Source organism: Papaver somniferum, chromosome 1 (genome assembly GCF_003573695.1).
Source record: "Papaver somniferum cultivar HN1 chromosome 1, ASM357369v1, whole genome shotgun sequence".
Taxonomy (NCBI): Eukaryota; Viridiplantae; Streptophyta; class Magnoliopsida; order Ranunculales; family Papaveraceae; genus Papaver; species Papaver somniferum.
The window spans coordinates 184,402,228-184,410,864 of NC_039358.1; the positions used below are offsets into that span (position 1 = coordinate 184,402,228).

The 8,637-nt window shown below is 36.4% G+C and overlaps 1 long non-coding RNA gene across 3 annotated transcripts; it reads left to right on the forward strand.

The window, feature by feature from the left end:
* The first annotated feature begins 3,157 nt into the window (after positions 1-3,157).
* Positions 3,158-6,814, forward strand: LOC113309726. 3 transcript variants are annotated; one of them, XR_003340724.1, is made up of 8 exons: positions 3,158-3,349; positions 3,549-3,598; positions 3,753-3,902; positions 4,062-4,240; positions 4,331-4,556; positions 5,081-5,183; positions 5,271-5,402; positions 5,623-6,814. It is a non-coding gene; the product is annotated as an uncharacterized LOC113309726 (long non-coding RNA). The 3 variants fall into 3 exon arrangements; XR_003340725.1 differs by having other exon boundaries at positions 3,160-3,349; positions 4,062-4,147; positions 4,339-4,556; XR_003340723.1 differs by having other exon boundaries at positions 3,162-3,349; positions 4,062-4,147.
* Positions 6,815-8,637: the final 1,823 nt, after the last annotated feature.

An 8,637-nucleotide genomic window follows, 5' to 3' on the forward strand; every position in this document is an offset into this window, starting at 1 on the left:
AGTTAGTATCAGCTTCTGCTAGGACAACTTTCTTATCAATGAAGACTGGTTTAGTAAGAGAAGAAGGTATGTTTAATTTTTCAGACATCTGGTTTGAGACTGATAGAATTTCAAGGTTCAAGTTTTGGGAATTATCTGAAGAAGAGGGGGTTTCCATAGTATAAGAATACTGGGTATATAAAAAAATAATTTGATTGAGAGCAGAGTTCCAAGTAACTAATATAAAATGTAGAGATAGAGAAAGGAATCTCTTATTGATACTGTTTTTAAAGAGGTAGCAGACGATGTGGAGGAGGGAAATGAAGAAGAAGTTTGTTGTTTTTGGAATTTGAACCTTAAAAAAGGAATGAGAAAATTGTTGACCATAATAAGAGAAAATGCCAAGAGAGTTTTGGTATAAGGTTGTTGTAGGACAACCGCAGATTATGCTTTGGGGGAGAGGGTTGCCACATGAAATGTCGCTATCATTTCCATGCTTTTGAGTTTGGCTTTGGACTAAGGTATTCACGTGAATATTGTGAAGAGAGAGCCGCAAGAAGACGGGTCTAATAGTACTTTGTTGTACCATATGAGACAGATTGGATTGAGGATATGTGACATGGATATGGGTAGTTGAACATTTATTTGGTTTGTCATTATTCATGATCGTTTGGGTGATGATGTAAACTGCCAAACGTAATAATGGTAGAAAAGAGGGGGAAATTTCTTTGTTTGGATTGATGGTGAGGGGGAAGTTTTTTTATGCTTTCTAAGTGGTTAGTTTTGATAGATAGGCTAGAGAGGTTTCTGTCTAATATGCCCCAAGTTGCGATGATGCCTCCCAACTGGTGCTGCCATCTCCTAGTCTGCATAAAACGTAAAGTGTTAATTAGACCCCAAAGATAAATATCAAAGTTTGGAAACCCACCAGATACTCTCTTAATGGCAGTTCCAAAGAAAGTGAACGTCTTAATGAAGATTAGGTGTTGAATATAGGTCTTGATAGGGTAATTATGGTTTGGATGGGTAAAATCAGACGCATGGCTTTGAAGAGGCGTGGTAAACAAAGCGACATGACGCTTAACCAAGCGCCTTAAATGGTAATGAATAGGTATGGTGGGGGCTTTAAAAGGTGGTTTTTGAGGGTAATTAGCATATTCAGAGCAAAAAATTAGCTTTCTTTCACCAGAAAAGGAAAGGTTTAGGGAGAATTTAGAAAGTCTAAGAAATGGCCGACGAGTCTTCTCAGAGTGCAGGGGGTGGGAAAATTCCTGGAGATTCTCCTTTGCCATCATCTGTTGAATCTCCAGATTCACCAGAATATACACAAGCCAAGGTTCTTATTTCTTCAATGAGGATTGACGAATTACAGAAACTACAGGAAGATGTGCGCTCTGAAATTGATCGACAGTTGCAAATTCAAATCCGACAAAGGGAGGAAGAGAAGGCTGCGCAAGAGCGAGAAGAGAGAAGACTTGAGATATTGTATGATGCATGGCTACCAAAGTATTTTGAGAGGCGAGAGAGAAAAGATGAGGAATGGGAAGAGAAGCAAGCATAGAAGCAAGCAAAGGCACCCAAATATGGAAGTGTAACTGAAAGTGATTCTGAAGCAACTGATGGGTTTGAGTCTGAGAGAGAGAGATGGAAACCAATGATTTGGATTCAGATGCTTCTGAGAGTCATGAAAGGAACAATCATGGGAGGATAGTATATGATGAAGAGCATTTAAGGAGCCGATTTGAGTATGAAATTTCCAACCCAAAGATCTTCTCAAGGACCATGAATGAGGGTGAACCAGAAAGATTGAAGGTAAGTTTGAATGTGCCTGATTCAGATGATGAAGATGGAGAGGATATGGATGATGATTCATCCTCCAGTGGGACTTCGCCTGCTCCATCAGACAGCGAAGATAATGAACGTTGTGGAGGGGATGATTGGGATGAGTTGTGGTGAACACAACAAGGTTACTAGAAGAAGTCAGATTTTCAGGTTGTGCATAAATCCTGAAAACCGTTAGCAAGTTTTTTATGAAATGGCTTTTCTGGTAACTTCCTTTTATCCCAATCTTCTTAAATCTGTTGTTGTTGATGATGGTAAGTTTCTTGTTGCTTCTGGAAGAGAGGTCGTCTTTGGTTGCAGTTCTTTGAATTTGTGTGCTTTTATAGTTGTAGCTGTTAAAGGTTGAGCAAGAGGTAGTCTTGCAGGTTTTTTGATGAACAATTGGTACTTTGTGGTAATTTGTGTTAAGAATTTGGTACTTTGATGGATGTAATTTAGCTTTGAATGTCAGGGGTTTGGGTAATCAAGGTTTTGAATGTTTAAACTCTTGTAATGAAACACTGAGCTCTGGGATAGTTCAGTGTGAACTTTAGTAATATTATTGTAGTTATTTCCTAATAAGCTTGTGAACAACTTGGGTTTTTGTATGAGACTGGTGAGACTATAGAAGAATTGACTTGTAATAGACTCTTTGGTAGTAAGGAACTGGTAAATGTAGGATATGTAGCTAACAAAAAAAGCAAAACAAATGTTGAGGGATTGATGAACATAATTCATGAAAGGAAGGAAAAACCCATGATAATGGTAGGAGTTAAAGAGTTAGGTACTTTGGTTATGAGCAAGTGACCAGTATCACGCAGCATCACCATATGATACGGATACGTTGAACCATGGATGGATCCTATTGTTAAAAATAAAAAGAAAACAAAAAAGAAACGCTGCTGCAATTATTGCTAGCTAGTGCAGGATTTCTAATTTCAATGTAGTGACTGAATATGAAAGAAAAAGAAGAATTTGAGTCTGAAAGTTTTAAGGAAATAACTGATGGTCTACTACTGTTGTGTTGGTGCTGCCTGGATCCCAATTAATGTTGAACAATTATTTTCCTTACTTGAATTTCTGGTCAGGTTCACAAATCTCTCCAAAATAAAAATAAAAATTCAAAATTTCCCAAAATTAAAAACACTAATATGGCACCCTTAATTCCCACCAAAAATTTCATGAAAAATCAAAATCCCCTCCACATATTTTTTTTTACATTTGAATTGAACCATTTTTTCACCTCCGAAAAACATTCTCCCCTAGCTCTCCCATATTTTAGATCGACCACGTCTCGGGCATTTTCTTTCTCAGTTACTATTAACTTATTATTATACCCGTTTTTTACTACAACCTAAAAAACCAAGGGTAACCAAACACCAAACAAAAAGACATCCAGAAAGGCTTGTGAAGCTATCTGATGAATATATCTTCCCCATGAAAAATTATTTACTTGAATAAAAAAATAAATCATTTGCTGATTTGCTCTCATGAAGCTTTATATCATTCTCTTCTGGAAGATTCACCCGGTTCTCGTGTTCTTCTTCAAGTAATGAAATTTCATCTTCTTCCCTATTATATCTGAGGAATTATGGATATGATTAAGATTTCGTTTAATTCCAGATTAAGATTATTGTTAGAGTTTACTGTAGATCCAATTTGTGACTCTTATTATAATTATCGTTCTTCCCTGATCATATGATTCTTCTGCTCTTGTAATCATTTTTTTGCCCTAATTTATATTTCAGGCTAAAGAAACATTTGATAAGAATTTCTATGGATTTTGGTATCATATCAGGTGAGCATCATATAGCAGTACGTTTTTTTTGGTATTGATTTGTAGAGAATAAATAACTTAACTTGTTTGTGCACCAGTTGCTTGATGAATTGTCCCAACGAAACAGAATTACACTATAAAGATTTTCTTAATGCTTATGATATTGTCTGGTTAGATTTGAAAGTTGGGCATGATTTCTGTTTCTCAATTGTATGTGGAACGGGAATCACCATCACCAAGCACTCATTTACCTAACGAATTATGGGAGCATAGTAATTGGTCTGGATGCAGATAGAGTGATAAAGATAGACTTCGTACCACCCAGGTGCATTGATGCTCACTAATCTACTAACTTAGGTTTACCATGGTTTATTTTCTAGTTTAATGGATTGATTAATTATGTGCATTTGTCGTTAGGTTGTCAGAGTTGATAAATCCATAAGACTAGTGCAGAAATATTCATAAAAACTTTCTTCTCGTGCAGTGAAACTTGTATGATTGCATTCCCAAGAAGTTGTGCAGATTGCAGGAGGCTTGTCCCTGAAGGAGGACGTTGTGAATAGCTTAAATGTGTGTAATGTTCTATAATTAATCAATTAGTTTTTCATACACATTTCTACTTGAGTATTAGGCTCCATTTGGAACATGCTAGACTTTGAAAAGGTATCATCTATTGCATTGGAATTGTTGTATAAACATTAAGTCTCTTTGTTGAATTCTGAACCTAACAGTCGTATTTGTTACTTCGACAAGGGTAAAAGGAAAAAGCATTCCTCACAGCTGAAGGCGTTAAGCAAAGTCAATGAAGGCGTTAAGCAAAGTCATGCAAAGGAAGCACAAAATAAAACAAAATGCATAATCCCCACACTCTTGAGGTCTTTTGCACAGACAAGGGTAAAAGGAAAAAGCATTCCTCACAGCTGCTCTTTGCGATATTACAGTTAACAAGGGGAACTATCCCGTCGCTGGATTAAAAACGGTATCTTTTCTTGCAATTTTATGATAATCACCTTATTTCTTCTGTTGTCTTTTTTTGCGTCACTGTCTCAGTTTAAATTATTAGTTAAATTTGTAGTTCAATAAAATTTAGCAAACACTCCCACGGATGTTGCTTTAATAATGATTCTAAGAGAAATGTTATGTTAGTGCGTCTCTAACCGAAAAGTCAAATGAGAAGTAGACTGAACGGCCTAGGATTACTATAGATTGGGTTACAGGTTATAACACAAAAAATACCCAGAGATCATCTGACAACCGCAGGACCAATCTTGAATGATTTTTGCAGTCCTAACCTTGAGTTGAATCCAGCGGAGCATTATTTTACCATGAATCTGGATCCCGTATCGCATGCACAATATTTCAACATTTTATGTGGCAACTGCAAATCAGAATGTGAAATTAATTACTCATATTAATAATTGGTCTAATTTGGAGACTGTTAACTTCAAATAACTCGAGATATTTAGCTTCTATCCCAATAATCTTGTTGAGAAATTTTTGCAGGTTAAGAAAGCTCTCAGAGGTGCCAGAGTTGAAGTATCCTTAGATTAAATTTAATGAAATTACCGTGTTTCAACTGTCTTACTTACATGTTATCGAGATTGAGGTATATCTAGTTCACCTGTTCTACATCTTTGTGCTCGTCTTCCTGAAATTGTTAAGCCTTTTTAACTTAAGGAACATGGTGTTGCAGCAAGTTCACGATGAGATTGAAAGGGTTATTGTTGGTATTGAAGCTTACTTGAGCATTAGGTCGCATACATATGATATTGGTGTCTCTGTTTTTGAGTTCAATGATGAAAGTGTGAAAGATCGTAAAGAAAAGGTATTCTTTTAATGACCTCGTGATTGTTTTAATTATTGCTGATTCTGGTTTAAATTGCTCTTCAACATAAATGTCTCATTCTTTGCCAGCTTGATTCTGTATCCTTTGTTCCTGTTCCTATCTAGTGAATATACTATAGGATTAATATCGTATTTTAAATCCTTGAACTAGATCATATTATGATATTATCTAATTGGGACATCCTCTCTTTATTTTTCAGGCTTCATCTTCCATTTGAAGCTCAACTAGGGGTTGGAAAGTCTTATGACTTTGCTCCAATCAGCTGCCCCGAGCAACCTGAATCTCTCGCAATTGTGCATGCCACTCACTTGTCTTTTAGAGTCAGTCAATATTACCGTCCTCCCGGCACTCCTCAAAAAAGTTTCTAAATATCAGGCCTTATCGTGGTTTTTACATTATGTTTGCATTCTGTATAAGACTAAACAACAGTGTTCTCGTAAGAGGAGAGAGTGATCCTCCATTTCAGGATAGTGTTACTGAAATTGGAGGAAGCAGTGCAAGTGGTGGTGGTGTTCTTGTTGGGGATAATGTCATGGACTGTGGTGCTGGTGCAAATGATAGTGAGAATTGGATTTCTGAAGATGAAGTAGATGAATTGCCTAATAGAAATTCTGAAGATGGGGTCTGTGTTAATGATATTGGAGATGGAGATGGTGATGATGCAGCGCCTGCAGACTCTGGTCCTATTAGGAATTGACGTAGGTGCAATGGTTGGGTTGTGTATGCGGAACATCATACATTCAGTAAGTACGTGGTGAATGTGGGGGTGATGCTTATTGGGATTAAGCATATGGTAGCTGGTGGTGGAAGATTGGGGTTTGGTTCCATTACTTTTCCCGCGGCAATAAGCAGAGAGATTAGTCGGCTTGCTGCAATGCCGGTGCTTGCTCATGGAATGCAATATCCTTTCCTCAATTTGGTTTTACCTGCAGTTAGACGTACTGCAGCAAAAATTGCTACCTTTTGTTGAGGCAGGACATGGTGTTTGGAATCCTGCAGAATGGCAATGCCACCAGCTAATCCAGCCGCACCAGCTCTAGCAGCAGCGACTGAGCCAACAACAATACCAGCACCAATAACTGAGCAGCATAAAGCCATAGAGCACTAGCAGGAGCAATCAAGGTGCCTGATTCTTTTTAATAACATCCGTGGATATTAGAAAAACAATTGGATTTTTGTTTTTCAAATGAGATGCCCGACTCATGTATGGTTCGGAACATTGAGAATGGTTACTGGATTTGCATCTGGACCTTCTCTGATTATTAGTTTTTTGGATATGGGTACCATCTGGGTACAAAATTTTATATAATTTCTTGTTTTACTTTTCTTTTAGCTAATTTGAATGTGTATTTGTTTTGGTGAATGAATATTTGGTGGTTTGATAGGTTTAACTTTGTGATAAAGATATGGTTTATGAAGCTACCAGCAGCATGCTCTATTAGAGTAGTGATTAAGTTTGAAATGAAAAACTCATTTGGTTCAAATCAAGTAGTTTCATTAGGTGACTAATGGGTATTTTGATCCGGAGTTTCGAATTGAATCTGGATTTAGGATAGCGGTACTGAAGTTGACCCGATAGATTTTTTTTTTTCCTGGTAAGCAGGACATAAAATTAACCAATAAGTTTTTCCCGGGGTGGTTGAGCCTGCTTTAGTCCATGCCGTCATATAATCCGTAAGTCCCCCCAGTCGTAGCATGGCAATATATATAAGTCCGCCGGTGGACTAAGTTTTAAAAGGGAAAATTAGGCGTAAGCCAAAAAAAAATAATATTCTCATTGTCAAGTCCACAATTAATTTTTAGTTTCGTGACACACATAATTATATGAAATTATTAAAAATGTCTGCATACGGAATGCATCTCCATGACTGGTTATGCATCAGGGGTATAATTGGCAACGCAATTTGGATATAACATATCTAAAAATCCGCGCCTTGGAATTTTACAAAATTTATATCCTTGGGAATCTTTTTTTAAGAGAGCTACGCAATAAGTACAAACAAGAATATCAAATTTTTGTTTTTCACGAAAAAATCGGAGGTGATCATCATTTTAGGCAAAATTTTCGAAAACTTGATACATAACCATTATGCAGCCACCAAAAAAGATGCATAACACATTCTGCAGACGCATAACGAATTATGCAACCATTTTCTCCACTGCATAACAAATTATGCATTTGGATAACAAAGTTATGCATCTATAACAAGTTATGTAACCATTGTTTTGGTTGATTTTAGTGCGTACAGAAAAAATTGATGCATAATGCAGTATGCATCCATATTTACGGATGCATATCAGGTTATGCATCTATTTTCTCGATGCATAAAAGATTGTGCAACAATTTTCTCGATGCATAATGCATTATGCAATCATATTTTCGGATGCATAACAGGTTATGCATCCATTTTCACGACTGCATAACATGTTACGTAGATATTATTGTAGGTGCATGACAAGTTATGCAGCCTTATTTTTTGTTGGTTTCAATACTAAGAAAAAAGTAGTTGCATAACATGTTATGCAACCGTTTTCTGAACTGCATAACAAGTTATGCGACAAATTTTATAGATGCATAACACGTTATGCATCCATTTTCACGATTGCATAACATGTTATGCAGATATTTTCTCGAATGCATGACAGGTTATGCAATTGTACCCCATCTTCTTCCTCAATCTTCATATACAACTTCAATTCATACTACTACAAGTTTCCTATCTTAAATGTTCTCTTTCTTATCTTAAACATTGGTGCATTTTCCAACTCTATACTAATTAGCAAGTCACCAACATTATCAGTGTATACCTTTTTATTTATACGGATGCAGCTCTAAAAAGCCACTAGAATGACCACTCACACATTGCATAATTAAGCTACAGATTAACACCAACTAAAATAAGTACACAACAACAACAAAAAATCACAAATTTTCAAATTAAAGAAAAAAATATCAAACACCACCTTGAATCGTAGGATCGATTAACAACTTCTGAATCTCGGTTTAATCCCTTCCTCATCCTTCCTCAATTTCTTCTTGTTTAACTTCATCAAGTTAGGTCTAATCTCTTAGAACAGGTAGTATCATGTGGGCTACACTGGAATTGGTCATCGGTCTTGTATTGGGAAGCTAATAGAGATAGTAACTGAAATAAGTTGGAGAAATGAAATTGCACCATGATATGAATTTCAAAAAATCACGTAAAACCCAGTG